A 24,866-nucleotide genomic window follows, 5' to 3' on the forward strand; every position below is an offset into this window, starting at 1 on the left:
TTCTAGAAGAAAAGGCTAATGCCATGAAATAAAAACCTAACTGCCCTATCATTCAATGCTGTCACAAATTTTTCAATTTCCCATGAAACTAGTGAGGTTCTATCTGGGTACAGAATTTTAACTTAAATGCAATGGCACCTAAAAGGTGAGATATACCTGACTGGCTCAAAGATACTAGAGCTAGTTACAATATCAGAGTCTGCTTATTTATATTTCACATATAATTTTATTACGTCAAATAACATTTCAAAAAAGGTCACTATGCAAAAACCTACTTTTATTTCACCATAGATAAGACTATAGTATTAGTTAACTATTAATTTAGTTAAAAAATAATCCAGTGTAAAAATGATATTGTAAAATAGATCTCTATTTGTTATTCTCAACAATATCATCTGTCACAGGAAAATACACACATATTCATACTCCACAAAAAACCAAAGATGCAGACATGGTAACTCCTATCCACCCACTACTCCAGGCACATTTTACATTATAATCCTTCTAGTACTCCTTACTTCTATCTAGTACCCACACTTCCCTGAGAATCCTCCTTTAGCCCTGGCTGGGTAGTTCAGTTGATTGAGTCATTATCCTGTACACCAAAAGGTTGTGGAACTGAATTCCAGTCACGGCATATGCCTAGTAGCTCGATCCCCGGTTGGGCTGTGCATGGTGGACGACCAGTCTACAAGTTATTTAATATGTGAAAAGAAACGTGTTAACTGATCCTCAATTATGATGTGTTTATTTGTTTAGAATATATACACACTGTAATGAACCTAACTTTTTCTTAGAAATGTGATTCAACGTATTATTTTTAAAAAGAAAAACTCTTCAGAGTTGGGTAACAGGTTTTCACATTAGGATTTTCCTACAACTTAAAATAAAGTTGTTTACTTAGATTTAGTCATATGTAAAATAAGGGCAATGATAATCCTATCAATTAACAGAATTAAGTCCACATTCACTAGAATTCTGTGACTAACTTTGTGGTACCTGATACACTATATTCTCTGCCACTAGATAAGAGTGTCTCAGGGAAAATGTTTCAGGAATTAAGTCTCAACTTGCAAAGAGAAATAAGGGAGGAGGAACGCAAATGCCCTCTCTGATTTTATGTGGCAGGTGCCTTTTTTGTTTGAATTCCAGTATCAAAAATTGATCTCAGCAAATGATCTCAGCCAGGTGGAAATTATTATGGAAAGTTCTGTTAAAACACAGATTCCTAGGTTCAACCCCAACATTTATTTATTAGGTTTGGGGCAGGGCCCCCCAAAAATTCATGAAATCAGACCAGTGGTCTTTTTTTCTATTTTCAGCTCATTCTTTAAAAATTTGTGTTTGTTTAATAATGCACATACTATATTGGAGGTACATGTTCAGAAGTCTTCCCAACAGGATGTCACTGGAAAAACTTTTGTCTAAACCATAGTGGCATGAAAATGACAAAATATATTCTGTCAGGGCTCTGAGATATGGAGCAAGGGATATTTCACAATACTAATTAAATATATTTGGGTCACTATATTAAATATATTAGGGTCACTATTTCAGTGCAGCTGGCTTAAGTCATTTATGTGCATAGCATACAAAGAAAGATGATGGGAGAATAATGTTTATTGTGCATCTACTGTATGCCAGGCCCTGTACAAGGTACTTTATACATACAATTCTTAAAACACTCAGTAAGTTATATATACTCGCCTCCCATTTTTAAACATGCGAAAACTACAACTAGGCTTCAAGAGGTTACAAAAATTTCCCATTACCATGCAACTAATTCAGTGAAATAGTTGTAAATACTAGCATAGGGCAATCCGGATCTAATATTCCCTTCAATTATTCCATGTGGTAAAACCTAAAGAAATACTAAATATCTCATTTAAACACCAGTCACATGTCTAAATAGCCTTTACATCCTCCACCAAAGGGTAATTCAGGGCAGGATGATAAGGAAATGGCAGGATGCTAAGAGGCACAAGGAAGCTTCTGAGGGGCAGAAAATGTTCTACTTCTTGAATGTGATGGCTGATTAGATAAGGGAAAACATTTATCAAAATTCAAACTATATGCTTAAAATGGATACATTTTGTCATATAAATATTATACATCAGTAATGTTGATTAACTTAAAAACAAAATATCTAGACTTTCAGCCAAGATGGAGGCCTAGAATGACATGCTTCATCTCCCTCCAGAATTAAGAAGGAATACAACTACCACAAAATCATAAATAACCAGAAGTTCCAAAATAACATGGAAATACAACTATGAAGTTATAAACAAGCGGTGCTCGTCTGGACGGGAAGGAGGGGCAAAGCTGGGGTGGAGAAGTCAAGCTGTACTGGCGGCAACAGCCACAGTGAAGGTGGTGGGATAGTGGTAAGGACAGACACCTGTATTTAAGAGGAGGTGAGAAGCACCTGGGGAGCACCCCTGGCTGCAGACCAAACCAGTCAGCTCACGATTCCAACGTCAGGGAAGGCAGACCCCCATTGCCTCGGACTATGAGGGCCAGAGGGCGTGGGGACGGAGGAGGAGGCTCCCAGTCTCTCAGCGGAGAGTGAATGGCAGGAATCCATCTTGGACCCCTGCCCCCACACAAAGTGCCCACAATGTGGTGAGAAGGCTCACCCAGTTGTGACGAGTGCACGGGGCTCTGCCCCCTATAGAGTAGGAGGTGTAATAGCCCCACCCAGGAAGCAAAGGTAAACACAAAACAGTCAGGATGGAACCGATCCCAGTGACGCAGCTGACCAGCCAGCAAATACCTAATCTAACAAAGCAGCAGACAGGAAATCTTTCTGAGGCCCAGTTCAGAGTTTTGGTTATAGAAATGCTTACAGACCTAACAGCAGATCTTAAGACAGGGAAGGAATGAAGGCTAGCTAGTCCTGCTGAAATGAACAAAAACACATACAAAACTAGTGGTGAGGGCAAGAAAACCAGAGATCAAATCAACAAATTGGAACATAGGGAAGGAACAAATAGTCAACCAGTGCAGAAAGAGGAAACGAGAAGTGAGGAAAATGAGGAGAGGCTCAGAAACCTATGGGACAGCTATTAGCGGGCCAACATCTAAATCACAGGGTTGCCAGAAGGCGAAGAAGAAGAACTAGAAATTGAAAAATTATGTGAAAAAATAATGAAGCAGAACTTCCCTAACTTGGTGGAGGAAATAGACTTACAGGTCCAGGAAGCACAGAGTTCCAAAACAACTGGACCCAGGGAGAACCACATCAAGATACATTATAATCAAAATGTCAAAAATTAAGGATGAAGAGAGAATCTTAAAAGCAGAAAGAGAGAAGAGAATTACATTCAAAGGGGTCCCAATAAGATTATCAGCTGATTTCTCAAAAGAAACTCTGCAGACAAGAAGTCACTGGCAAGAAATATTCAAAGGAATGAAAAGCAAAAACCTACAACCACGATTACTCTATCCAGCGAAGCTGTCATTCAGAAGAGAAGGGCAGAGAAAGTGCTTCCAGGACAAAGTAAAACTGAAGGAGTTCATCAGACCCAAACCACTGTTATATGAAATGTAAAAGAGACTTGTTTAGGAGAAAGAGGATCAGAACTATGAACATTAAAATGAAAGGTGTATCACAACCACCAACAACAGAAGCTGGGGAATCGAAACAAAGTCAGACTAAGTAGGCAACGAGAGTGGGGAAAGAATTATAGATATGGGGAACATCTGGGGGGAGGGTCAGCGGGGAGGGGGAAGGCGAGAAAGGGAGGGAGATGGTACAGGAATTAAGAAGCATAGTAGGAGGGAGTGGAGTAGACAGGAAGATGTTGAGAAGAACTATATGCACAACCAATGGGCATGGACTAAGGGGGGGGACAACTGGAGGAAGGGGGTCACTGAGTGGAGGGAAGCAGAGGGAAGGGAAATTGGGACAACTGTAACACCATAATCAATAAAGCATATTTAAAAAAAGAAAATCTGACTCTGATCCTGTCCAAGACAGAGTAGTAAGTGTCTCTCTCCTCCACTGATTATAATTAAAAACTCTGGACAAAATACAACTAACAAAGTACTCTGAAAATTAAATAACAGCAGGCAGATTGGGGAGAGAACTGAAGAACAAACAATAAGGTTGCGGTGAGTATCCTGTGGGTTTTTTTTTTCTTTATTTCCTGCCTTTGACTCAAGGGTGGGCCAAAGTGGGAAATTGTAACAGGCATGATCAGCAAAAACTGAGAGCAATGTGTCTTTTTGGCCAGAAGACTAAGGCAAAAGGCTCCTGGAGAATGCATGAAGAATAGTTTGTTTGTCTGTTTGTTTGTTTTTTCTCTCTTTCTCTCTCTCTCATTTCTCCCTGCCCTGTTCTGAAGCCACCCCCAGCCATAAAACTATCCTGCTGCAGAGTGACCACTGAAAATCACAAGAGAAAAATATATTGCTCTCAATAAAAGAATCAGGAAGAGGGTCCCTGTTGTGAAAAGGATGTGGAGAAGTCCCCTATTATTTTTTCTTTTTTCTCCCACTCGACACTTCATCTGAAAATATGACAGGCTGGAAACTAAAACGGAGAACTACAAGCTTTTAGAAGGCTCTAGGAATGAAAAAAAAAAAAAAAAAAGGCCTCTGGAAGCCAGAGAGTGGAGGGAAGTCACTGAGAGAGAGATGGAGAAGTAGAGCCCTACTTCTGTATGTGAATCAAGTTCTGGGCTCACTTGTAAGCTGTGCATGAGTCAAACACAGCCAAAGAAGTACAAGAGAGGCTTTCAGAACAGAACTCTGATATAAATCACTGCCCAAGTCCTAGACAACCTAAATGGGAATGGAAGGAGCAAAACCAACACAGCAAAGGCTTTGGAAACAACAGATAATGGAGCCACTGCCTATATAAAGTGAGAAAGAACATGAACTTATTATCTCACTGGGTTGGCTTGTTTATAAACAAATTTTAAAAATCCTAACCATTCTCAAAAGGATTTTCACAGCACTGAGAATCTTACAGCATAATATTCAAAATTTCCAAGACAGAATCCAAATTTATCAGACAAAGCAAAAACAACTAAAACTGACCAATTCTCAAGGGAGAAGGCAGTTGTTATTGACCCCTAGATGACCCAGATGTTAGAATTATCAGAGATTTTAAAAGCAGTTATTAAAAACATGATCTACTAGGTAAGAGTGAAAACCTTAAAACAATGTTAAAAATTCTTAGGAAAGAATAAATAAATAAATAAATAAATAAATAAATAAATAAAAGAAATGTTAGGGAAAAACGCGAAAGTTCATTGGATGGGCTCAATAGCAAAAAGGAGATGACAAAGGAGTCAATAGAAATTATCCAATCCTAACAATAGAAAAAAATTTATTTAAAGAACTTTCGCAGGGCTCTGCGAGAACAGAATTCTATAGTCAAGAATGAAGACAAAGATATTTCCAGACAAAAAAAAACTAGGAGAACTCACTGCCAGAAGACCTGCTCTAAAGGAAATGATAAAAGACATCTTTAGGTAGAAGAGAGGTTAATTTGAATCTTCAGAAAAGAAGAAACAACAAAAGAGGTAAATGGGTAAATATTATACACTATTCTTTTCCTCTTAAGTTCTTGAAAACATATGTAGAACTGCTGAAACCAAAAATTATAACATGTTATGGTGGGGAAAGGGTTAAATGTATATAGCTGTAACATATATAGTTCTAAGGCTTCTATGCTTTACCTGGAGTGGTAAAATACTAACTTTAAATAGAATGTGAACACAAATATTTTATATTATAATCCCTAGAGCAATCACTGAAAAGACCAAGAGATATGGCTTAACTAGCCAATGATATATGAAGTGGAATACTTAAAAAATTTCAGTCCAAAAGAAGGAAAGGAGAAACTAAGAGAAATAATTAGGAGGTCTAAATCCAGTTACATCAACAATTACATAAAACATAATTAGTAAAAAAAATTAAGATATATTGATATATAAATATTGAATCATTATGTTGTACACCTGAAACTTTTCAATTATAACTTGTTTTAAAAAAAGAAATACTGCTAAATAAAATAAAGACAGATAAGACAGCTTAGTGTTTTTCAAAATGGTAAAACTGTATGTTGTCCAAGATAACTCATTTTACAATGCAATAATATAGATTAAAAAGATAATTCACCAAGAAAATATAACAATCTTAAATGTATGTACCTAATAACAAAGCCCAATAAATAAAGCAAAAGCTGACAGAAATGAAATAAGACAAATCCATAATTATACTTAAGAGATTTCAACACTACTCTCTTAGTAATCCAATGAACAAGACAGACTATTTGGAAATTAAATCATCTTCTAACAACCCAAGAGGATCAAAGAAGGCATCCTGAAGGAAATTAGAAAACATCTTGAAGTGCAGAAAATATTACAGTAGTCCATCTCTATATTGTGGTTCACTTATCACAGCCTCACTGTATGGCAGGATTTTAAAAAATATTATATTTAATTATTTATTGCGGATTTTTCGCTATATCGCGGGATTTTGTGGTACTGTATACGTATGTTGTTAAAGTTACATAGGTTTAAGAGTGTAGAATATGTTTAAGAACATAAGTAGTGTTTATTAAAGTGTGGAAAAGGTTAATAGGGAGTGGGAAAGGTCAATAAGGGACTGGGAATGGTTTAGAAAGTGTGTGGAAAGGGTTTCTAAAGCCTTAAAATATATATAAATACTAAAATAAATGTAAGGTTCCTACTTCCTGGATTTTCACTTATCGCAAGGGGTCTAGATCGTAATACCTGTGATAAGTGAGGAAATACTGTATAACATATCAAAATCTGTGGGATGTAACTATAATTGTTTAGGGGGAAATTTATTGCATTAAATGATTATATTTTTTAAAAGTTACAAATGCTTTTTTAAAAGGGCAAACAAAACTTACAGCAAGCAGAAGAAAAAATAAAAATAAAGAGCAGAAGTGAAACTGAAAACACAAAAACAAGAGAAAATCAATAAAACCAAAAGGCAGTACTGAAATCAATAGAACTCTAGCAAAGACTAATCAAGATAAAAAAGAAAAACACAAATGACCAATATCAGAAATGAAAGAGGGTAATATCAGTACAGATCCTATAGACATTAAAAGGATAATAAAATACTACAAACTCTTCCCTCATTAATTCACAACTTAGATAAAACAGACCAATTTCCTTAGAGACACTATTAAAGTTCACTGAAGAAGAAACAAAGAACACAAATATTCCTACATCTATAAAACAAACCAAATGTGTAAAATGTGTAGTTAAAACCTTTTCACAAAGACAAGACCCAAATGGTTTCACTAGTGAAGTTATTTAAGGAACCAAAATATCAATTCTACAAAAATATCTTTGGGGGAGGGTGGGGAAGGAGGGAACACTTCCCAATTACTATTATAAAATCTTCATCATCTCTGTCGGGTGTGGCTCAGTGGATTGAGTGCTCGGTTGCAAACTGAAAAGTCACTGGTTCTATTCCCAGTCAGGGCACATGCCTGGGTCGCAGGCCTGGTCCCCATTTGGGGTCATGTGAGAGGCAACTCATCACTGTTTCTCTCACACATCGATGTTTCTCATTCCCTCTTCTCCCTCCTCTTCCCTCTGAAAATAAATATTTTTTAAAAACCTTCATCAGCCTAATATAAAAACCATATAAAGAAAATACTATATGAACAAAAATGTAACAGTCCTCAAAAATGTTAGGATATCTAATCTAGCAATATATAAAAAAGGATAATTATACCACAATAAAGTGTGGGGTTTATTCCAGTAAGGAAGGCTGGTTGTTTAAACATTCAAAAAATAAATTGTTAATTGCCCATATTAACAGCTTAAAGAAGAAAAACCACAAGATCATATAAATAGGATGCAAAAATGCATCTGACAGAATTTAACATCCAGTATTCATAAAATCTCTCAGCAAATTAAGTAGAGAAGGGAATTTTCTCAATGTGTTAATCTAAAAGTTACAGTTAACATACTTAATGATGAAAGATTATGCTTTTCCCTTAAGATAGGGAATAAGGCAAGGGTGTCCATCTTCACCACTTCTATTCAACATTGCACTGGAAGTCTCACAAATGCAGTAATGGAAGAAAAAGAAGTAAAAGGTGTAGAGTTTAGCAAGGTCAGAATACAAAACCAATACTATATACTTTTTAAAAACCTCAGGGCCAAGATAGAGGCATAGACAGACACACTGCGTCTCCCTCCACAACTAAGGAATACAACTCAAAACCAGAGACAACCAGAATTTCCAGAAAAATCAAACTACATGGAAGTCCAGCAAACAAAGATATAAAGAAGAACTACTCATCCAGACAGCTAGGAGGGGCGGAGCTGGGTGTAGAGGACACAGCATGGTGGCAGCAGCGGCAGCAGCAGTGGCAGCGGTGGCGGCAGTGGCAGGCCGGCAGAAAATGCAGTCAAACTTTTTGAAAAGTTGGGAAGAAAACCTGGGGAGCACTTGCAGCACCAGATCATACAGCACAGCTCATGATTCCAGCGCTGGGGAAAATAAAGCCTCATTGCTTCTGACTGTGCAAACCAGTGGGGGTTGGGTGGAGGAAGAAACTGCCGGTCTCTCAGTAGAGTCCCCTTTTTTAAAGGGCCCCCACAGTCCTAGAACGTTTGCAGACCCAACCACTCTGGCAGCAACAGCCAGGGCAACAGTGGGAGAGGTGCCAGTCCCATACAAAGTGGGAGAAGTGCCTGGAAAGGGGCGAGTGCTGGGCTGGCGGCATTGTTCCCTCTCAGGCCCCTCCCCCACATACAGCTCCACAACGTGGTGAAACAGGTCACGGGTACTGACGCACACCTAAGGTTCCACCCCTTGCAATGTAACAGGTGCGAAAGCTCTACCTACAACACAGAGGCAAACAAACACATGAGCCTGTCAAGATGAGGAGACAGACATATATGGCCCAAAAGAGGGAACAGATCAAGGTCCCAGTGGGAGAACTAAGTGAAGAGGAGACAGTCAACCTAACAGACACAGAGTTCAAAATACTGGTGATAAAGAAGCTCATAGGCTTGACAGATATGCTTAAGTATGGCAGATGCATAAAGGAAGAAGTAAAGGCTATGTTAAATGGAATGAAGGAAAATCCACACAAAACCAATGGTGAAGGGAAGGAAATAGGGATTCAAATCAATGATTTGGAACATAAGGAAGAAAGAAACAGTCAAACAGTACAGAACGAGAAAACAAGAATTGAAAAAAATGAGGAGAGGCTTAGGAACCTCTGGACAACTTTAAATATACCAACGTCCAAATCATAGGAGTGCCAGAAGGAGAAGAGGAACAGCAAAAAATGGAAAGCTTATGTGAAAAAATAATGAAGGAAAACTTCCTAAATTTGGCGAAGGAAACAGACATACAAGTCCAGGAAGCACAGAGTCCCAAACAAGCCAGACCCAAGGAGGACCACACCAAGACACATCATGATTAAAATGCCAAAGGTTCAAGATAATAAGAGAATCTTAAAAGCAGCAAGAGAAAAGACTATAGAGTTACCTACAAAGTGGTACCTATAAGTCTGTCAGCTGACTTCTCAAAAGAAACTTTGCAGGCAAGAAGAGACTGGCAAGGAGTATTCAATGTGATGAAAAGCCAAGGACCTACAACCAAGATTACTCTATCCAGCAAAGCTATCATTTAGAATGGAAGGGAAGATGAAGTGCTTCCCAGACAAGGTAAAGCGCTAAAGGAGTTCATCATCACAAAGCCATTATTATATGAAATGTCAAAGGGACTTACTAAAGGAAAAAAAAGGTCAAAATTATGAACATTATAATGACAACAAATTCATAACTATCAACAACTGAATCTAAAAAATAAAAATAAATCCAACTAAGCAAATCAGAATAGGAACAGAATCATAGGTATGGGGATCATTTGGAGGGTTATCAGCTGGGAGGGGGAAGGGGGAGAAAGAGGAAATGGTACAGGGATTAAGAAGCATAACTGGTTGGTACAAAATAGACAGGGGGAAGTTAAGAATTGTCAGATCATGTACATCTGGACTTTGGTATATGCTAATCAACCTGGCCCTGGACTTAGCCCAATATGTTAACTAAGCTTGGGGGGGGGGGGTGTGTGTGTGTGTGTGTGTGTGTGTGTGTGTGTGTGTGTGTGTGTGTGTGTGTGTGTGTGTGTGTGTGTGTGTGTGTGTGTGTGTGTGTGTGTAAAAGCAATGAGATGTAAAAGACCTACTGAATATGTTAATAAACAAACTCCCCCTTACCAGAAGGTGTATAAAAAAAGATGCCTGCAGAAGTGTGGCTAGGTAGTCTGGTGTGGTGCTGGGATCCCTCACTCCTGAGATATCCCCCCCGATTTTTATCCACTAAACATGGGTGTGTGACTGGCACATCGTTATGTGTCTGTGTCTCCACCCTGCCTACCCAACATAGTGAATATCCCTTTAATTCCTTCGTTATTGGACTTCCATACAGCTCGATTTTCTGATGGTTCTGGGTGCCAGAATATGGAGGCAGCCAGAATGCCCACCCAGACTTTTGACATATGCACATCAACCATATGCAAATCAATCTGGTCCCAGCCCACTCCCACAGGAAATGCTGATAGACTTAGCCTGTTCCCAGAGGAAATGTTAATGGACCTAACCCAAAATGTTAACTAACCTGGTGAGGGAAAAGCAAAAAAGATGTAAACGACCTACTGAATATGTTGATAAGCAAACTCACCCTCACTGAAATGTGTGTTTGGCAAGTCTAAAAAGGCATCTGCAGAAGCCCAGGCAGGCGACTCCTATAGGCCTGCAAGGTTGACTGGGAGTCTCCCTTCCCATTCCCTATTCCCCCTTCCCCTTTTTCCCTCAATAAACCCATTGCCTGATCCTACAGTGGAATCCAGGTGATATCTCAGAGCAAGGCTGCCCTGACACTGGGTGATAACTGTCTTGTAGTTTAGCTGTAATTTTTGCTGTGGTTGTGCGAGGAGTCCAGTTGTGTTTACCTAGGCCTCCATCACCTGATCTTTAATTCTTTACTGTGCCTGCAAGAAGGACTGAGCTTCCCATAACATTTCTATACCTGACTCAGATTGTACCCTTTGTCTCCAGCCATTTGAAACACAGTGAGTAAACTTCACCAGCAATGTTTTATTGTCTTTCTCACCTTCAGGGTAAAAGAGATGCAGGAAGGGTATTCAAACATGCTAAGGCCTGTATTTGGAGGTTGAAAAGAACAATAAAGTCTAAAATGAGTGCTGGGGTTTTGCCTGAGATTCAAAGACCTAAGAGGCATTTCCTCTCTCTGGTCAAGTTCTCAAGTGTCCCCATGTGACTGGGGGCCTTGCACAGGTATCTGGGGTCAATCCCTAAGACATATAAGGCGTCATATAGAACTACCAGCACTGTAATGTTAATCTGGCTTCCCTGGGATGTGTAAAATAAGGGGTTGTCACCCACTACTCTGTGCCCCCCATCCCATCTGGGCTGATTTAGACAGCCAGGGGAGAAACCGAGACATGTAAGAGTTGGAAATGACCAAAGGCCTTTGGGAGCCCCTCACACAAGCAGTACACTTGGACCCACTACATGAATTCTTTGGTCTTTTCTGCCTCTAAACATGCCCAAGTGACAAATAAGTTTAAATCTGGTTTAGTTCTCAAGAGGAGGCAAGTATTTAACCTTCAGCAGAGATTCTCAGTCTTTTCAGGCCTCTTTCTTTAACTATGCCTTTTTGTTCTAATTTACCACACTCATAAGTAAGTCTTCAACATTCCTTTTCTGGCTATTCTATTTAAATCTCTACCACCCCCATGTCTATCTTGCTACAGAGTAATTGCCATGTTTGTCTTCAATCTGGAGCTCTTTTTGATCACTATTGCCCAGCAGGGGGTAATGCTAATACCTGCAGACCAAAGGTGCAGGAAGAAAGGGATTGCACCCCCAGTAGTCCTCTATCATTTGCCACTCCTGGCCAACCAAACCTTTCTTGGCTCCTAGAGCAGCACAGGAACTACCAAGACTTTTTCAACCCCTACAAATCCAGAAAAGGAGTGGGACAGTCTTACCACTGTCTTGGGGGGAGGGGAGAGTCCTGGCACTGCCCATTCTCCCAGGGTAATGTGCCTTGCCCCAGTGCTCAGGATTTTTGGGACCCCCAAGAACCAGCAGATTAGACCCCAGGGCGCTGGGCTCTCTAATCTCATGGTGTTTTTCCCTTTTCTAGATGGGGAATTAAGAGCCCATTCCCGTTGGTACCCCTTGAGATGTATCCTTTCCAAATGGTCAAAATTTTAAACTTAAAAGCCGACTCATTTATTTTTTGTAACAGAGCTTGCCCCCGTCACCAACTAGGGTATGGGGAGGTCTGGCCCTTAATGGGACCTTAAACTATAACACAATTCTACAGCTCAGCCCCTTTTGTAAACATCCTGAAAAATTGTGAGAGATTCCTTATACACAAGCATTTTTCTATGTGAGGGGCCACAGATTTTTGAAGAAAGTGTAAGCTCAGCCCTACTAATGTGGCACACTTACTGACCCCTGAATGCTCACTGAACCAATCCCAGCCCCAGAACCCAGAGAAGTCTCTTTCGCTGCCTTCTTCACTACCCACGTACCTGGGATCCCCAGCATAACCTACGGCCCCTGCTTCTCCTGACCCTAAACCTGCTCCGACAACTAAGCTCTTGACCCTGATAGAAATGGCAGGCAGGAGAATTCAGCCCCCAACTAATACAACAGATCCTTCTCCCTCGTTAAGCTCAGGCATGTCAAAACTGACCTTGGGAACTATTTAAACAATCCAGACAAATACACAGATACTTTCCAGCACCTTACTTTAGCATATGAATAGCCATGGAAAGATATGATGGTAGTTCTGAGATAAACTTTGTCAGACATTAAACAGGAAAAAGTAATTAAGGGGGCCAGAAAATCTGCTAACAATTTACATCTGTCTGATAGCAAGTACACTACAGGAGAAACAGCAGTCCCACCAATTGACCCTGAGGGGGATTATAACAGCAATTCCCCAAAGTGGGAAAGGAACCATTTCTTAACTCTGTATTAAGACGGGACTCAAGGTAGGCTGGCCAAAAGGCCATTAATTATTCTAAGGTGTCTGTCATTAGCCAAGACCTGGATGAAGATTTTATCACCTTCTTGCAAAGTCTGAGAGAAGCTCTTATTAACATACTAACCTAGATCTAGTCTTAAGAGGGACAAGTAATATTAAAGTACAAATTTTTAACCCAATCTGCTTCTGATATTAGGGGAAAGTTACAAGAGTTTCTTAAGGGACCTGGGGTTTCCTTGGATGAAATGTTGACCAAAGCCAATGCAGTCTTTTACAACCACAACAAGGAGAGGGAGGCCAGGGCTCAGGAGACTATGAGAAACAGAAGGAGACTAGGCACACCCAAGTTTTAGCTGCCCTTGAGGGACATTCAGTCACATCCTGCAAGCCTTGCACGCTTTGCTCCAAAAGACATTACTTGTCATGTGTGCTGAAAAGCGGGGCACTGGGCAAAGGAGTGTCCTAAACGTAAGCCTCCTCAAATGCCTTGCTACAAACACAGGACTGCAGGCCTTTGGGCAGCCCTCTGTCCCTTGAGCAGAAAAACCCCTGGGCCTAAGGCCGCTGCCTTGCAGATGGTAAGTCCAGACTGAAGCTGCCTACCTACCCCAGTCGGCCCCACCTCAAGAGGTCACCATTACTGGACTGGAGCCCAGGGAATGCATGGATGTGGCAGGTAGAACAATAACCTTTTTATTAGATACCAGGGCCACCTACTCTGTCCTCATTGCCTTCTGGTAAGTAGCCTACTACTTACCCCTTTTAGCTTACACTGGGTCTCGTCCTGAAACTACCTATGAGTTGGCCAATCACATGGCCCAATCTTGAAAATCAAGCTCTTGTTGGCTTTGACTTTCCACCCATAGCTGGGGTTATGTTCAACCATTAGTGCCGATAACAGTGGGGAAATGTCTCTGCTACCCTAGATGAAAAGACTCTACATTCCAGCCCATGGGGCACCATAGCTACTCAAAACCTTGCTAAACTGTTACCCAAGACTTTTTCCACTAGCGGTCAACACTCCTTTAGAGGGGGGCTCTATTCTCTCGCATAATAAACCATCTTTAGGTTTGCTACCCTACCCCTTCTACATTGTCAGTATTTCTCCAGGGGGCACATCTGTAGGAAGGCTTGCTAATATAGCCACTGCCAAAAGAATTTTCTGACCCCAAGTCCTTACTCGTGGTATTTTCCTCACTGTAATACCCTATATCTCTGGAGGAATTCCTAACCTAGAGGACAAAACAAATTTCATACATACCCATTTTCCAAAGCTGGCTATTCCTAGCCCACCTCTAAACAAAAACTTACCAAAAACAGCTTACTGCCAAGGGAGGCCATCCTATCAAGTTGATGAATTCCTCCCCAAAGAAAGGGATTACTGTATCACTCCTTACCTGCATCCCTCTAGTTGTCATATATTTTGGACTAAAAAGGGGCTTTATCTTTACTGAATTCAAAAGCAGCACAAGGTCCCGCAATCTCCTAATAGACACCCTGTTGTAGCATCGCTGGCAGCACCAGGACTACAATGGTGGGGTACTAAATACCTAAGAACCAAACAACTAGTCAATGGCAAATATATCTCTGTAGAAACTCAGCCAGTTAAACTTGCAGAGATTTGTTCTGTTCTTTCATTTGGGGCCTGTTTTCTTGTCTCCCCATTTGGCAGCCTCCCTGTGTTTGTTTCTATGAATAATAAACAGCTGCTACGTCTCCCAGGCTTCGTAGGGTGGCCTAATGAAGAGGTGTCCTGTAGGGTCCAGTGGCATAGCCCCCCCTCTTAACCAATCTGGGTACTCAAAGTGCACCCACCATGTGGTCTGTATACACCCTCCTGTTGTAGTTGAGCCTTGAATGCTGTTCCCCCACCCAAGGTCAGCCAACACCTGTGTTCTGTCCAAGGTCACAGAGCACAAACTACAAAGCTATCTGCAGAGGGTTGCTACTTGTGCTGCGCCTGAGGCCACTTAGCAATAGACATAGGGCTAAAGAAAGTTTTACAACTAAGCTGTAATGGCTGTGTATATCTCCAGTACATTCACTCTTGTCAATTACCTTTAAAATATATAGCTCAATTTGATTAAGAGTCATGAAAAAGGAACATGTAGCATATACAACTGTAATCTTCCTTCATGAAGGCTTTTAATGAATTCCTGGGCTAAAAATAGTTCTACATATATTTGCTGAGGGAATTTTACAGAATGAAACATCATTAAATATTGGACCTTTGATGATGAGATTGCAATGAATCACTGTTTTAATTTTTTAATTTATGTGTGTGCATAGTTTTAAAAATTAATAGTAACCCCCAGGTTTAACAATCTTCTTTGCCACATCTCAGTCACTTCTAATTTGCAGTCCTTTGAGACAAACATTTTAAATTCTTTTAGCTGTTTCTTTGGTATTTATCTTTATTATAAATGTTTATGCTCAGATGGCGACTATCTTTCCTTTTGAGGTATTATCTGTCAAAGTGAAAATTTAGTACTCCTACATGCACCCTCCCCCCAATCTTTCTTGTATAATTTTATCATCGTTTTTCTTTAAGCCACTATCCACTGTTTTTCACAATCAACTAACAGGAATTCCAGAAAGAGAGAAAAGAAAATTATCAATGAAGTATCAGAAGTTAACTTCCTAAAGCTTTAAAAGGACACAAGTTTTTCGGTTGAAAGGGTTCACTAAGGGCCTAACACAATCAGAAAAGTTACACACCTCTCTCCAGAATACTAAGGATAAAGAGAAAAGGGTAAAACTTTTTAAAAAATTGCCCTGGCTAGTGTGGCTCAGTGGATGGAGCGCTGGCCTGTGAACCAAAGGGTGGCTGGTTCGATTCCCAGTCATGGCCATGCCTGGGTTAGGGGCCAGGTCCCCAGTTGGGGGCAAGCGAGAGGAAACCACACATTGAGGTTTCTCTCCCTCTCTCTCTCTCCCTTCCCCTCTATAAATAAGTAAATAAAATCTTTTTTTTTTAATCATTAAAAAACGAGAACCCGACTGGTATTAGACTTATTAGTAACAATGAGTACAGAAGTACTATCTTTCATTAAACATTTCAATCTAGAGTTTCCTAGCTAGCCAATCTAGCAATCAAATGTAAAGGCAGTGTATAATATCCTAAGAAAAGCTATGTGGGAACAAAATGAAATTAAATTAAAAAAAAAAATCTAAAAAACAGAGGTTCTGAACCAGGATTAATGGTTGATAGCTAGTTATACAAGAGGCTTTGTGGGAAGAGCATCCTGATTAGAGAAGAGCAGGAAAGAGGGCCCCAGGAGTGTAAACGCACTGTTCTTAGGACAGCCCAGAGTATTGGACATTAGACCCACTAAAGAAAAAAAAAAGGTACTAATAATCCTAATATAGTACTTGGACTGTCAGTCAATGGTATTGAAACCCTAAACACAAACACTGTTCAACAGTGTCACTGTTAAAAATTACACTATGAGCAAATTATGACTTGGCTATGATCACAAAAGGACTTTGATAACAAAAACATAACTGGCATAAAGTGGGAATCTCAAAGATGATTAAAAAAAATGAAGTATATTAAAGTAATAAATGTAATCGTTTGAAGGCACAATAGCTCTTTCATTTGTTACCTACCACATGCAAGTATTATTCTTAAAAAAACACAAGTAACAGACTGGAGAAAAGAGCTACAATAACCATCATATATTGCAAACCCATTAAGAATATGTACAAAGGATTTGAAAAGGCAATTCAGAGAAATGTTAACCAAATAATATTTTCTTTTTCAAACTAATGAAAAACTTAAGACTCATACTAGCATCAGCAAGGGTGCAGAGAAAATGATAGTTCAAACACTGTTGGTGCAAAGATAAACTCAAAAACCTTTTTGAAAACATCCAGTCTTTTATAAAAACAATAAATGTCAATACCAAAAGCCCAGCAAGCCCACTTCCAAGATTGGGATAGATCTAGAAAGGAAAAGGAAGGGATAGGAGACACACAATTTAGAATGAACAAAATGAAACCTATATGGCTGTTTAAGAAAACACTGTACAATTGTTAAATTAACAGCATACTGTTGGAGGAAAAATATACCAACTTGCAGAATAAAGTGGAATCGAAGCAGGAAATGGAAAGGGGCACAAATATAACTAATTTTTCTTCTAAAATAAATCATTTCAGTTGTGCATTATTTATTGACATGAGAAAGCATTCTTTAAAAAAAACAAATCTTAGCAATGATTAAGTATCTACTTAAACCGTTCCCATATTAACCAACTTTTGTAAAGGTACCACTGACATGCATTTTAAAAAGGAGAAACTGAAAAGTGTAAGTTACTTTTGAAATATCAATAGTGGCAGAGACAGGATTAGAACAAACACAGGTCTAAAATTCAGAACTACTTTGCTTTATATTGAGTTGGAGTACTAGATCTGACAATTTGAATAAATTATAGATTCATGACAGTTATTTTAATATCGTCAACACTGTGCAAGGTAAAAAATGGTTTATGATCTATTTAGACTATGAAATACCTAAAACACATTTGGAGGAAGGTGCTAAATATAAAATAGTAAAGTAAAAAAACATTAACCAAAGACTTCCCTGACAAAAGCGGGGTGGGGTGAATCTTAAAATGTGCCAAAAGATCTTGTTTTAACACTACTGAATCAAAATACCTCTACTATGGTATACCATGAAACTTCACTTCAAAATGTTTCCACATTCAAGTGACAGTGGACCAGATCACTTCAATATAGCATATAGTATTTATTAAAAGAGTTAACCACGAACATCACCTTTTGAACCAGAATTTAGGCCGTGGATACTTAAGATCTCAGGTTTTACAATCACTCTGAAAACCCAGCCAATCTTCAATGAAAAACAAATACAAACTGTTGTTGGTCTTTTCAGTTGGGAAGTCTTGAGAAGCACTGTATTAACTTTAGAAAAACGTAGCTCTTTCCTTTCGAGAGCCTAACAGCATAGAAAATTACGCAAATATCTGTATTATTCAGCTATCTCTAAAATCCCTCACTTTACAACCAATACTAAAGTAATATAAATAAGCAACCTAGCACTTTACACCTTAATATAAGCCTTTCGTTTCTTCAAAAATTTGCACTGTATTGCCTAAACTCAAAAAAATCTGCCTTAATTTGGGTCTTAGGATTCTGCATAAAATGCTATGGCTCTCATTCTAACCCAGCATTAAAAAGGAAGGAAGGAAGGAAGGAAGGAAGGAAGGAAGGAAGGAAGGAAGGAAGGAAGGAAGGAAGGGAGGGAGGGAGGAAGGGAGGGAGGGAGGGAGGGAGGGAGGGAGGGAGGGGGAGGGAGGGAGGGGGAGGGAGGGAGGGAGGGGGAGGGAGGGAGGGAGGGGGAGGGAGGGAGAGAGGAAGGGAAGGAGGGGGGAGGAGAGGGGGAGGGGGAGGAGGGAGGGAGGGAGGGAGGAGCCAGGGATTGCTATTATAATTACTATCACTTAGCAAGTAAATGGATACAAATATCTAAGTAAATGGTACAAATATTTAAGTAGAAATCCTTAAGCTTCCTTATAAAAGTTAAAGCACAACCTTGAAATTTTAAGATTATATCCATCAAAATATTTCAGAATCGGATATATAAAAATATTAATATATAAATATACACACATGGGCATATCAATCTTTCTTGCTTTTTCTCCTCCCAGTTTTACAAATGGAATTGTGACTGTAGTTTCTGAAATCAACCAAGTCCTTAAATTGAGCAAATACTATTAATATCCCACATTTAAGCATTTCTTCTGTTATTCAGCATTTAAACAAAACTGTGGTGCTGCCTCAGTGCCAAGTAAGCTTCTGGTTTACAAAAATAATAAAACTGTGTCCTTTATAAATACATATGTTAAATCTGTCATGGCAGAACAGACTTTCCATAAATAAAGATTTACAGGATAAACAGTGTGATCTTAAATAATTAGGTACTTGCTGCCAATATATGCACGTGCATATGTATTTAATGGTTCTTTAGTGACTTGTCTTTGGAATGATTCTGTCCTACCTTTGCTGCTGCAGCCCGCCTGTCCTTTGCATCACTGAATTCATACTTCTGGAAGTACCCAATATGCACTGTAACAGACAGATGGACAGATCAATGGGCCACAGCGGCAAAGGCCAGATAGACAGACTTGATAAAAATTAAAATTAAGGTATATAATGGGGAGGGGGAAATCAGAAGTAAACATATCTACCTATATTCTATAGTAAAATACCTGAACTTCACATCTGCAATACTCCCATACATATACCCAAATAAGCTATTTTTTATCTCATTATTCCCTTCTTTCAAGTAGAAACAGTATCACTGCAACAGGCAAAATAATCAGTATTTTTAATACCATCAACATTACAAACATAGCAGGCACTTCTGTAACCATGCCACACAATTTCTTCAAATAGATGTTGCTCTTTTCATATACAAGAAACTATCACATCCAAATACTTTCTATGCCAAAATTAAAATGGCAATTATTACATGCAGAAATTATCTACTGTATTGCCAAGGTCTATGCAATTAGAGTACACTTGAAATCGCTGAATAAGTCATATTTCAGCATTTACCATTCTACACTTTCCTATGTAAAAATGGTTGCTAGCACCACATCTAGATTACTGTGGAATTTTAAAAGAATATACAATAGCACAATTTAGGCCAATTACCAAGATACAGTAAAACATATACAAAATTACCAACCATTAAGGTAATGTCCTGTTTCCTCAGATCCATTCAAACAAGTATTCAAGAAGCTCCTAAAAAAAGCACCTTAAGATCTCAAAATGCTGGCTTGGCTTCAGTTTCATCAAAAGGTTACACCCATGTAAAATATTTAATCAAGTATTTTGTTTCCCATGCACCTAAAATAATATAGATCTATGCATTCATATGTAAGAAAGATTGAGAGAAAATGTTTCCCTTTTTGTTTCTAGGGGCTCTAACCATTTACACACTCCTGATTGTAACCCTCAAAATCATTAGCAGGTAATGAGACATGATAATCAAATGTAATGCATGATCCTTGACTGAATTCTAGCCTGGAAGAAAAGCTCTAAAATACATTATTGGACAAAACTGGGGAAGAAATCTGAACGTGATGCATATATTTTACTCTACGACAACTTTGTTCAGACACAATTCATATATTTAATTGTTATAGTTGTGTCAATCATTAATTTTTGAAATCTTATCACCCCCAAAAGAAACCTCATACCTATTAGCAGCCACTCCCCATTATCTCCTTACCCAATCCAACCTAGTCTCTGACAACAAATTCATCTACTTTTTATCTCTATGAATTTGCCTACTGCGGACCTTTCATCTACATGGCATCATAGAGTACAAAACCTACTGTGATAGCTAACTTCATCTTTTAGTTTTATTTATCAAGGAAGGCCAACAAGCTGACAGCTTGCCGTGGACAAATAGGTCTCTTTTACTGAGGGAATGAAGAAGAGGAACTCCTAATCCAGCAACTTGGTTAAGTTAAGGCTGCTTAAAACTTCAACTGCACTACTATATTTATTTTGCAGGCGGGGGAAAAAGAATTTATTAAAATTAAACAACTGATACAAACTCGTAGAGCTGATAAAAGGCAAAGCTGAAACTGAACTTAGTTCTGTATGATGCCAAAGACTTAACCGCTAAGCTCTTTTTGTCTCCTAATAAAACAATTCACCAGTTCTCAGTGATTCTACAACCTAACAAGTAGAACATCACTCCCTGTTACAGAATGGGGGTCCCCCCCAAAACCCCAGAGCCTGCGGGTTAGAGGGGAAGGGGACAGCTTTCAGGATGCCTTTGCATATCTATGGCTGGCAGCTAGTGTCTTAGTTATGCAAATAGCTTCAGTTCTTTCAAGGCCCCAAGGAGATGGGAGGGGTTTTGACCATAAACTGGTGAGGAAAGAGCAGATGGGGCCTGCCCAAGGTTCTGTGAATGGTCAGAACCGGTTACCCTGCCCACTGTGTCACAAGCCACACACTGGGATTTAAAAATAAGGCAGCAGGCATTTTAGGGAGAGGAGAGGGGAACCACACGGTTTGGAGAGCGAGAAGAGAGATCCACGCAGTTTTTGCAAGGAGGTTTAAGAAATCCATGTGGCTTTGGAAGGGACAGGGAGAGAACCATGCATGATGCAGTACAACATAGGCACATGCTTTCCTGGACTATTATACAGAGATTGATGACATCATACCCCAGATCCTGAAGGAGAGAACTGACAGATAAGGGATGGGGAACTTCTGGCCATGTTTTTGGCTTCTAGCCTTTTGGGGAGCAAGGGCAGTGCTGGGTCTCAGCAGAATAGAGCTCTGAGCTGAAGTGCTCACAGCCCTCCCCAGGTTGGAATATTGTAAATAAAGACCTGTTTTCCTCAACGCTAGTTGTTGGGTTTTACACCAAGGCACCACATGAAAGAACCCCCTTTTGCTCTGTAACACCTCCTCTGTTCCAGCCTTGCTAACCTCATCATATACTGGGTTGGCCAAAAAGTCCGTTTAATTTTTTCCACAGAATAAAAGACACATTTTTCATTTTCACCAATAACGTTATTGATTTGGGTATTTTGAATATGTCGGCTATTTACCACTATTGGCTTCTAGTGGGTAGGGGCCAGGGGTGCTGCTAAACATCTTCCAATGCATAAGACAGCACCACAGCAAAGAATTATTTGGCCAAGATGTCAATAGTACCAAGAAATTTTGCAAACCACTTTTGACACGTTCAATCAGTCACAGCACCTTCTCTATACACTGCACAAACCTTTTCTTTGTGTTTCAGTTGTGTTTTTACCTTTCTTGAAATAAGTATAACACATCAAAAATGTTACATATTGTCTTCCATCTTCATATATGGCTGCACAAAAATTCACCAATTTTGACGATTTTTTTTTAAATGCACGCTCATGTGACAGCTGCCACAATACAACCTAACAATAGTTTCGAATGAAGTTAATGACAACTAAGTACTATTACAGTCATTGTATGAAAAAACTAAATGAACTTTTTGGCCAACCCAATATTAATAAAACAATAATATCAAGAAGAGTTACTGCCCTGACTGGTGTGGTTCACTGGGTTAGGCATCATCTCACAAACCAAAAGGTCCACCAGTTTGATTCCTGGTCAGGGCACGTGCCTGGGTTGCGGGGCCATGTCCCCAGTTGGGGATGTGCAAGAGGCACATGATGGATGTCTCTCTCACACACTGATGTTTCTCTCCCTCCCCCACTCTCAAAAATAAATAAAATCTTTAAAAAAATAAAATTAAAACCTGCCAGTGTCTGCAATGGGGATATGAACTGTATTTTGTCTTGTCTGGCATTTATTTAACTGAACAGGGTGAACATGTGCCACTGTAGTGTTTAGCCCTTATGTTATATACCAGTACATAACAATTTCCCTCACTGACAATCCATAAAAATTAAAGCAAAAGCCTTATTCTGGTTTCTGCACCAAAAAAAGTTAGCCTGGATATAGTTCAATGCACTGGTAGTTTCTAAAATGTTAAATAAGTCTAAAAACATAGAAAAGCTATCATGAAGTTAAAACCAGGTTAAAGTAAAAACCTACAGGCAATAAGTAATATATGGAAGAACTCAAAATCAGTGTTGTTCAATACAAAATGCACTCAATTCTTAGCTGTGGGAGGTTTAAAACACTGTAGAAGTTTTAACAATATGCTTATGGACCACTTAACAGGGAGGTACTAGTTGATAAGTAGTTGGCCAGGATAAGCTTTAAGATCCCTTTCATCCATGTTAACCTTACTCCATGAATTGAAAACTGTGACGACTCTGGTATGAAACAAAGATTAAGATAAGTTTACTGTCATGCTTAATTCTTTAGCGACTGTTTAAATATTTTACTTTCATTCCTAAGGGTGAGTGATTTTGTGAATTCTGAAGTCCTATCTTCATCCCTTTGGTTTTACAGTTGGATAGGATGCAAATATAAATAAGCTTCACACACTCATATATTTGAAGAATCCAACTATAACTACATTTATGTGATTTAAATTGAGATGATTACAGAAAACAGATCCAATGTTTAAGGCCAACAAAACCAAATTATTACATTTAAAAAGACAGACTGGTGAGTAAAAGTTATATACACTTTTCTTTTCAAAGGAATATTATTTCCATATTAAACAACAATCTCCAGTCCACTCTAAGTTTTTGCTTCATAAGAACTGAAGTAATTAACAGTAGGTTGCAAGGTAAAGACATTTCCTTATGTTTGAGTTTAAATGGTATCAATAAGGCTGTTCTTCCAGAATCTCTTGATGCTTCTGTGAGAAGAATGCTGGGATGGACCACTGGTCTCAGTTTGTTGTTTCATATATAAATCATGAATAAATTGTACATAAATAAGTGCATATTATAAAGCAGTTCAAGTGGTAGAATTATTTTATGTTAAAACTTTGTGTATTTAAAAAAATTTTTTTAAAGATATTATTTATTTATTTTTAGAGAGGGAAAGGGAGGGAGAAAGAGAGGGAAAGAAACATCAATTAGTTGCCTCTTACATGTGTCCCTACTAGGACCAGGCCACAACCCAGGCATGTGCTTGACAGGGAATCAAACGGGGGCCTTTAACTTTGAGTGATGACACCCAACCAGTTGAGTCACAGAGGCCAGGAAAAACTTTGTATTTCTTTTTTTTCTTCCATTTTTTTATTGTTGTTCTATTACAGTTGTCCCATTTTCTCCCATTGCTTTCCCCTGCCCTACCTACCTCACCCCTCTCCTACAGTCAATCCCCACCCTGTTGTCCATGTCCATGGGTCATTTATATTAGTATCTTGATTAGACTCTTCCCTTCTTTCCCTCCCACTCCCCCTCTCCGCTCCCTCTGGTCACTATCAGTCTGTTCCTTGTTTCCATGCCTCTGGTTCTATTTTGCTAGAGTGTTTTGTTCATTAGGTTCCTGTATTAGGTGAGACTATATGGTATTTTTCTTTTGCTGCCCGGCTTATTTCACTAAGCATAACACTCTCCAGTTCCATCCATGTTGTTGCAAAAGGTAGGAATTTCTTTTTTTTTTTTTAAAGGGAGTTCCACCTTTAACTTTTTAAAAATAATTTATTAGTTTGTTTGTTTATTTATTTTTAGAGAGGAGGAAAGGAGAAAGAGAGGGAAACATCATTGTGAGGTTGCCTATCACTTGCGCCCCCAACTGGGGACCTGACGTGCAACCTAGTTATGTGCCCTGACTGGGAATTGAACCAGCAACACTTGGCTCACAGGCCAACGCTCAATCCACTGAACCACACCAGCCAGTGTTAGGAATTTCTTTCTGCTGCATAGTACTCCATCGTGTAACTGTACCGCAGTGTTTTGATCCACTTACCCACTGATGGGCACTTAGGCTGTCTCCAGTGTTTGATTATTGTAAATAGAGCTATGGGGTGCAAAGGTTCTTCTGAATTGGTGTTTCAGGATTCTTCAGGTATAATCCTAGAAGCTGAATTGCTGGATCAAAAGGCAGTTCAATTTTTAGGGTTTTTTTTGAGAATTTGTATTCTTAAATGCTTAAGTTAGACAAGAAGATCGTAAATGTAATAGCAATTCTGGCTTAAAATTTTACTGAGGATGGTACATATGTAGCTCAAAAATGTAAGTGTGGCCTGTGTTAAAAGACTTCTGACTATTCCACTCTTTATTATTTATTTGGGTTCATAGGTCACAGTCACAAATCAATGCCCATTGACTCCGTTTGTTCAAGTCAATCTCCTAGGGCACACAGCTGGATGGAGAAAGGTACAGTGGATCTGAAGAAACAAACAAAAAATATCCAGCACAAAAGACAGTAACATTC

At 39.1% G+C, this 24,866-nt stretch overlaps 1 protein-coding gene across 1 annotated transcript in view; it reads right to left on the bottom strand.

Moving 5' to 3' along the window:
- The window catches only part of ARIH1 (ariadne RBR E3 ubiquitin protein ligase 1), a 115,373-nt gene that overhangs the window by 71,279 nt on the left and 19,228 nt on the right, over positions 1 to 24,866 (bottom strand). The gene's annotated exons all lie outside the window — the stretch shown is intronic.

The sequence above is a fragment of the Furipterus horrens genome, unplaced genomic scaffold (assembly GCF_987537825.1).
Source record: "Furipterus horrens unplaced genomic scaffold, mFurHor1.1.pri manual_scaffold_3, whole genome shotgun sequence".
In the NCBI taxonomy this organism is placed as follows: Eukaryota; Metazoa; Chordata; class Mammalia; order Chiroptera; family Furipteridae; genus Furipterus; species Furipterus horrens.